The sequence below is a fragment of the Mandrillus leucophaeus genome, unplaced genomic scaffold (genome assembly GCF_000951045.1).
Source record: "Mandrillus leucophaeus isolate KB7577 unplaced genomic scaffold, Mleu.le_1.0 Scaffold1022, whole genome shotgun sequence".
Taxonomy (NCBI): Eukaryota; Metazoa; Chordata; class Mammalia; order Primates; family Cercopithecidae; genus Mandrillus; species Mandrillus leucophaeus.
Genome location: NW_012098344.1, coordinates 48327 through 56226, shown reverse-complemented (window position 1 = coordinate 56226; position 7900 = coordinate 48327). Strand labels below are relative to the sequence as shown.

General features: G+C 43.9%; 1 pseudogene; it reads right to left on the bottom strand.

Annotated features, from left to right (window-relative positions):
- Positions 1-4432, bottom strand: part of LOC105537283 — an 8757-nt pseudogene extending 4325 nt beyond the window's left edge.
- Positions 4433-7900: the final 3468 nt, after the last annotated feature.

Sequence of the window (7900 nt, the reverse complement as noted above, 5' to 3'; positions counted from 1 at the left end):
TCTGCAGGAAATTTTGTGTCTTGTCTCACACTGACTTCCCATCACTTAGTTTCTTAAATACAGTGATACATGGCCATTTACTCTCATAGCAAGTTCTCAAAGTTGTATCTGGATACAGTGAGTCTACCCTTCAGAGAGTGTGCATAGTATATCTGATTTCCATTATACTTTATATCTACTACTCAGTTAAGCCCCTTTCCTGGAACCTGGTGGACTCAGCTCATTCAGTAGCTACTGAAGGTGAATCCAGAGGCTGAATAGGAGTCGCAAGAACTTCCCAGGCTATGACAGGTGGGACACATACACCATGAACTACTAAGTAGCCATAAACAGGAATGAGATCATGTCCTTTGCAGACATAGATGGAGCTGGAGACCATTATTCTCAGCAAACTAACACAGGAACAGAAAACCAAATACTACATGTTCTCACTTTTAAGTAGGAGCTAAATGATGAGAACACATGGACACAGAGGGAAACAACACACACTAGGGCCTCTTGGAGGCTGGAGGGTGGGAGGACAAAGAGAATGAGGAAAAATAACTAAAAATTACTACTAAGCACTAGTATTAATACTGGGTGTATTAGTTTGTTTTCACACAGTTCATAAAGACATACCTGAGACTGGGAAATTTATACAGAATAAAAAGTTTAATGAACTCACAGTTCAACATGGCTGGGGAGGCCTCACAATCATGGCAGAGGTCTAGGATGAGCAAGTCATTTTTTACATGGATGGCAGCAGGCAAACAGAGAGCATGTGCTGGGAAATGTCCCCTTATAAAACCATCAGTTTTCGTGAGACTTATTTACCATGATGAGCACAGCAAGGGAAAGACCTGCCCCCATGGTTAAATTACCTCCCACTGGGTCCCTCCCACAATGTGTCAGAATTCAAGATGAGATTTTTGTGGGGTCACAGCTCAACCATATCATTTTGTTGGTGGCTCCTCCATCTTCTGTCGTCCTCTTTTTTCAGCAGTCATGCTTTCTTCCCAGTTGTTTGCCTGTTTTTTTTCCTTTTTTTGTTGTTTCCTCGGTCGTCCGTCGTTCGTCTTCTCTTCTGCATGATGAGTCTTTTCTTCCTCTTATGCTGTTGTATTAATTGCAAGTAGTTTGTTTCTTTCTTGGTTCGGTTGGGGTTTTGGTTTTTGGTTAATTCCGGCCTTTCTCCTTGGGGTAATTGGGCCACACCAACGGAGTTCCGGCCCCCTTGCAGTTCCAAATTCCGGCGGGGTGTTCAATTTTTAAGGTTTCAAATTGTTTTTTTTTGTTTTCTTTTCCCAACTTCGGTTCTTGTTGTTGTGAAAGGTGGGTTCCCATGGTCTTGAGTAGCTCTGGCCCTGTGGCTTTGCAGGGTACAGCCTGCCTCACAGCTGCTTTTACAGGCTGGTGATGAGTATCTGCAGCTTTGCCAGGCACGGAATGCAAGCTGTTGGTGGATATATCATTCTGGGGTCTGGAGGATGGTGGCCCTCTTCTCGAAGCTCTGCTAGGTCATTCCCTAGTAGGGACTCTGTGGCAGGGTTCAAACCCCATATTTCCCTTCCACACTACCCTAGCAGAGGTTCTCCCTGAGGGTCCCACCCATGCAGCGAACTTCTGCTTGGGCATCCAGGCATTTCCATACATCCTCTGAAATCTAAGTGGAGGTTCCCAAACTGCAATCCCTGTATTCCATGCACCCGCAGGCCAAACACCACGTGGAAGCTACCAAGGCTTGGGGTTTGCACCCTCTGAAGCAACAGCTCAAGATATACCTTGGCCCCATTTAGTCATTGCTGGAGTTGCTGGGATGCAGGGCTTCAGGTCCCAGGGCTGCTAAGGCTGGGATTGCCCTTGGTTTGGTTCCCATAAGAATTTTTTTCTGCTAGACCTTTAGGGCTCTACTGGGATGGGCTGCTGTGAAGACCGCTGACATGCCCTGGAGACATTTTTCCCATTGTCTTGAAGATTAACATTTGTTTCCTGGTAACTCATGCAGGATTTTCTTTTTTATCTCATTGTCAGGCTGTAAATTTTTCAAGTTTTTATGGTCTGCTTTCCTTATAAAACTGAATGCCTTTAACAGCACCCAAGTCACCTCAGGAATGCTTTGCTGCTTAGAAATTTCTTCCACCAGATACCCTAAATCATCTCTTTCAAGTTTAAATTTCCACAAATCTCTAGGGCAGGGGCAAAATGCTACCAGTCTTTTTGCTCATACATAAGAGTCATCTTTGCTCCAGTTCCCAATAATTTCCTCATCCCCAACTGAGACCATCCCAGCCTGGACTTAATTGTTTATATCCCTATCAGCATTTTGGGCAAAGCCATTCACCAAGTCTTTCCAAACTTTACTACCTATTCTGTCTTCTTCTGAGCGCTCCAAACTATTTCAACCCCTGTCTGTGACCCAGTCTCCAAGCTGCTTCCACATTTTCAGGTATCTACAGCAGTGAGTCATCTACTGGTACCAATTACTGTATTAGTCTTTTCTCACTTTGCTAATGAAGACATATCTGAGACAGGGTAATTTATACAGTCGAAAGGTTTATTGGACTCACAGTTCCACATGGCTACGGAGGCCTTACATTCATGGCATAAGGGAAGTAGGACTAAGTCACATCTTTTATGGATAGTAGCAGGCAAAGAGAGAGCTTGTGCAGAGAAATTCCTTGTTACAAAACCAGCACATCTCATGAGACTTATTAACTATCATGAGAACAGCATGGGAAAGGACTGCCCCCTTGATTCAATTACCTCCATCAGGTTCCTCCCACTACACGTGGGAATTCAAGTTGAGATTTGGGTGGAGACACAGCTGAACCATTTCACTGGGTGATGAAATAATCTGTACAACAAGCCTCCATGACACAATTTATCTATGTAACAAACCTGTACATCCGACACATATACCCCTGAACTTAAAAGAAAAGTTAAGAGAATTAATAAATAAATATGTTTGTATATGCATATATATTATATACTTATATATACACATATATTTATATATTATATATGTATAAAATACATATGTATAGATAGAGTAATATAAAACAAGAAAATCTAAGAGGAAACAAGCTTGGCCTAATTTTCTTTTTCTATAATAATTAAAACAATTATTTTTAGAACTTTGTGTATACGACAAAGTGCTTTTTTTCAGTTCATATGGTTGCAACAGCCCTTATGAAAGATATAAACATCCCTGACCTGACTGCATAAATGTTGAAGGTAGACCTGGTTCTGGATTCCCGAGTCAGAATCTCCAGTTGTCCACACGCCCACAAGGCCCGAGAAGCCAGAGGAGATTTCTATTTTGGAAAGGAGTGAGTGGACGGCACAACTGGTTTGGAGACAGGACAAACTGCACCTGCATTTACAGAAGCAACGCACACAGGGAACGTCCTTGCGCCATCTGGTCTCACACACACGCTTGGGACTCATGGTGGGGTACCCCGGCCTCGGACAGCCCTAGTTGTCAGTGGCCAGCTTGAGAGGCCTGGGCAGAAGTCATGCAGGTCCTGGATCTTCCTGTCCAGCACCTCCAGGAAGCTCTTCACCTCCACCTCCAGGGGGCGCTGTCGGGATTTGCTCTCCTCAGCCTCTGTCTTTAGGGAACACGCTTTGTCTTCCGGGTTTTGATCCTCTCTCTGCGGCCTCCATCTTCTCAGAGACACCGTCGCGCTCTGACCTGAGCTGAGGTGTGAGTTCACTTTGTTTCCGGAGATCTTCCAGCTCTGCCTCCTGTTCTCGGAGCTCGGCCTCCAGCTCCTCCATCCTCCTCCTCAGCTGCGTGTTCTTCTCCCTCTCTCTGTGGATCTCACGGCCTCTTCCTCTGCTCCGCGCTGGCCGCCGACTCCTGCAGCGCCGTGGGCAGCCGGGCGTCGCTCTCCCGCCGAATCTGCATCTCCCGCCTCTTCCCGTGGGCAGCGCCCTGCGTCGAGGCCGCCTTCAGCTTGTGGTTCCCAGACTGCAGGTGCCTGTTGGCTGCAGCGGCGTGAGAGGCCTTTCCATCGTCCGTCCCGTTGACACTGGATGCCGGAGGAGATGGGGCTCCACGCCCGGATTCTCGGGGATGATCACTGGAGGGCTGCATGTTCTCCTGGGTCTTGTTTTTTTCTATCTTGGCAGCTTCTTCCACCTCCCGGAATTTCTCTGCAAACTTTGTCAGCTGCTACTCAGTGGAAATCCCCAAACCAAACGCCGTGTCAGCTCTGCTGTCGGCCCACTGCCCAGACGTGTGTGACGTGTTGGTGAAGGTCATACTTGGTGCGATTGTGCTGTTTATGGTCACCTTGGCTCCGTCCACACTGACGATCCCATAACTGTTCCTGTGACATCACAGAAGCAGGAAACGGTGACCGCCTGTGGCTCGCAGGCATCCAGTTCTTGGTGTTTGGGTCAATCTGGAAGACCTGCCCTGGGGGGTGAAGATGGGCTGTTCTCCCATCTCTGGCGCTGCTCAGGCAGCTCTCCGACCAGGCCTCTGGTGCTCGCTCTCCGCCTGCTGTGCATCCGCTCCCTGCGCAGCAGATGTGGCGACCCCTGCGCGCCTGGCTCAGCTCTGGCGCCACTCCATTCCGCCAAGTGGGCTGGGCGGGGACTCTGGAAAGAATCATTCTAAGAATTAAATTAAAAGAATAATCTGTAATAAGGAGACGTCAGAATTCCATCTCAGAAAAAAAATTGAAAATATGTAATACATACAAAGTCCTGAGAAAAAACCTTGAAGCACAGGAAGGTCTCATGTATAAGTAGTTTGTAATATGTTTATTGTTAAAATTACTACCTTTATGTTGTTTTGAAAAATCGAAGCAAAGCATAATGAAATTGTTTTGTGCTTATCTAGTACAACAGCCTGTTAAGAAAACTGAAGAGCCCTGTGATCGTGAGGAGGAGACCTAATCCGCGAGAGAGGCTCTAGTTCCTGTGTGGACACACACGTTTGCCGGCTTCTGCCCATCTAGGAGCTGCTTCCTGAAGCCTTCAGGAGGCAGGAGGGTAAATGAGTTTCTCAGGATAATCTAATCGCATCCTGACTGGGAGAAAACATTAATGACCTAGGACGGATTAGAAAATACGTAGTTAAAACTTCATTGAAAATTGAGACATTTTGATTGTATATATTTATAGGGAATAAAGCTATGTCATGATTTATGATTGTAAATCAGAATAATTGAATCGAGCTAGTTGACATATATATCGTCTCAAATCCTTATTTCTGTGTGTGTGTGTGACAGGGACATTTGAAATTTGTTCTTGACTATTTCAAAAAGACCAATACACTATGTTTAAGCTTACAAATAGACATCAATTTGTGTAAACTATAGAGAATGATCAAAAGGAGTTACGGATTACTATAATTTATGTTAAGTTAATCATTGAGCTTCATTCTTTAGGACATATTTTATAATTATTTTATGTATTTTCTATTATTATAATATAAAGACTACACATGTATGCATAACTTTGTGTATTTACACATATGTCTATAGATATAAATTAATGTCCCTGTAGCTACGTAATAGCTGATATCAACAGATGTTAACAGAATTCTAAAAGAACAAGTGCAAATTATTAGGAAGAATTATTCCTTGAAGGTATGTATTTTTAAAAAACACCCTTACATATAAATTTTAAAAATACTAAAACGCAATTCTCAATAAAAAAATTCATGGCAAATAACCATAGTAAAATATCGCAACCTAATAAGACTCCAGAGTCCTGCAAAAACAAGCCTGCCTCCTGCAGCTGAGAAAGGAAACCCCTGCATGGCCCTGCAGGGAGGTTTGTGTCTGGGCTCACACTGTACTCCCCTCACTGTGTCTCTGGTACAATACAAGGCCGTGTCCTCAGTTTTCAGGCTGTTCATTTGCAAATGAAGCATGTTCTTGGCATTTTCTCTGGAGATGGTGAATCGGCCCTTCCGGAGTCTGTGAGATATGTACTACCACCCTTAGGATTAACTTGTCCAACCCACTCCAGGCCATTCCTGGAGCCTAGTGGACACAGTTCATGTAGTAGCTACTGAAGGTGAATCGAGAGCCTGCACAGGAGAGTCTCAGGGACCCCCACCAGGCTTTGCCAAGCCTCCCCCCGACTCCACCAGCTGCACCTCACACTGGACACCTGCAAACACAGAGACACCCTGGTCAGAAACTGCCGCACATATCCACTGTTTCTCTCACTCATGTCCCCTCACACTCAACATCTCTCATTTTCCATAAATCGCCTTTCAAAATAGCAACAAGCAAAACCCATCTCAGCACAAAATCCATGGTGAATCCTCTGTGTTCAGTGCTGATCACTGAATGAAAACACCTGGGAATTCTGGGGCTGGGCTCCTCTCTCAGAGCTGCAGGGTCAGAGCTGGCCTGATTTTTATCAGTAGAGGGAGGGCCCTATTTGCATGTCTCCTGCTATATAGCAAGCTCAGGGACAACTGAAGAGAAGGCAGTGCCCAGAGCAGATGAGGGTGTCCTGGAAAAACTGGGGCTAATCCTACCTCTCTGGAAAATATAGCTTCAGATTATGTGATTGTGCCTTGATAATCATTTAGCAGACATCAGCTTATTTAATTGTTACATATTTGCAGAATATATTTAATGCAAGTGTCAATGTTACATTATCAGAGAAGGTAAATTACACACAGAACAGAGCAGTTGTGCAATGTGTCCAATATCACACATCTGGCCAGAGTTAGCCCTGTTATCTCTGTCTGTGCCTCCAAACACTGCAGGAGGCTGCTCCTATGAGACAACTCCAGGGCAGTGTGGGATATGTCTAGAGAGGTTTTCAGGATGTCCCACCTGTCATAACAACTTTATGTAATTTTGCTTTTTCTAGTGTTTTCCTGAAATATGCAATCAGTGTTCACATGTGTGTATTTTCAGGAGTCCGTGATTATTCAAGTGTCAATATTCATCTCTTGTTATTTCTCAGCAAATACTTTCATTTTTGTTGCTGCTTTATTCAAAACATCCATCAATAATGAAATCAAATTGACAGTATAACATTTGGAAGATGTTGATATATGTGTGCAGTCATTGAATCGGCACTTCGATCATGTTGTTAGCAATTGAATTAGCCCTCTTATTTTTTCTTTCACTTCTCTGTAATTTTATTTCACCACCTTGTTATTCTCACCACCCTATTCTCAGAAAAATTTAGATCTCCATGTTAATTTTATACAAATTATGTAACATGAAATTTCCTGTGAATTCTTTAGCTTCCTTCACTCAGCACAATTATTTGATAATGTCCCCACGTTCTTATGTGAAGGAGGCATGCCTTGATTTCAGTGGTTCATTGTATTTCAGACATGAATATTTCTCAAATTGTTTAACAATGCACCAAGTAATGGGTATTTGATTTGTTGTCTTAGCTTCTGAATTTTGTTTAGAAAGCAGATACTAAGCATGGGAATGGAAAAAATGAGAAAACGATGATCTTATTCTGACCTCATTAACAAAAAACTTGAACGACTACAAAAAATAAACCCTTCAACATATCTGAGTTGATGTCACAGAGAAAAAATCCCCCTGAAATCTGAGAAAATATGGGCCTGCAGAGAGACCTTGAGTCCATCTATTACAGTACTTGGGTCAGGTGCCACTCATGGCCTGGTATTTAAGATGGAAAAATCTAACCTGGAAAAGTTTAATGAGTTGCTTGAGGACGTGCATGCTAATGGTGTGAGAATGTGAAACTCTGGGCACTTCAAGGCTTTTCCTACAGAATTAGGGAAATCCCCAGACAACTCACCTACCTGCTGTCCTGTGGTGTGGACTGGGGAGGAAGAACAGCAGCTCCGTTCAATGCTAAGTCCCCCTTCACTGTATGAAGGAGACATTTATTAAATCTTGTGTCCTGTGGGCACTGGTAGAATCAACTAGAACACAAGGAAACAGAGGACACC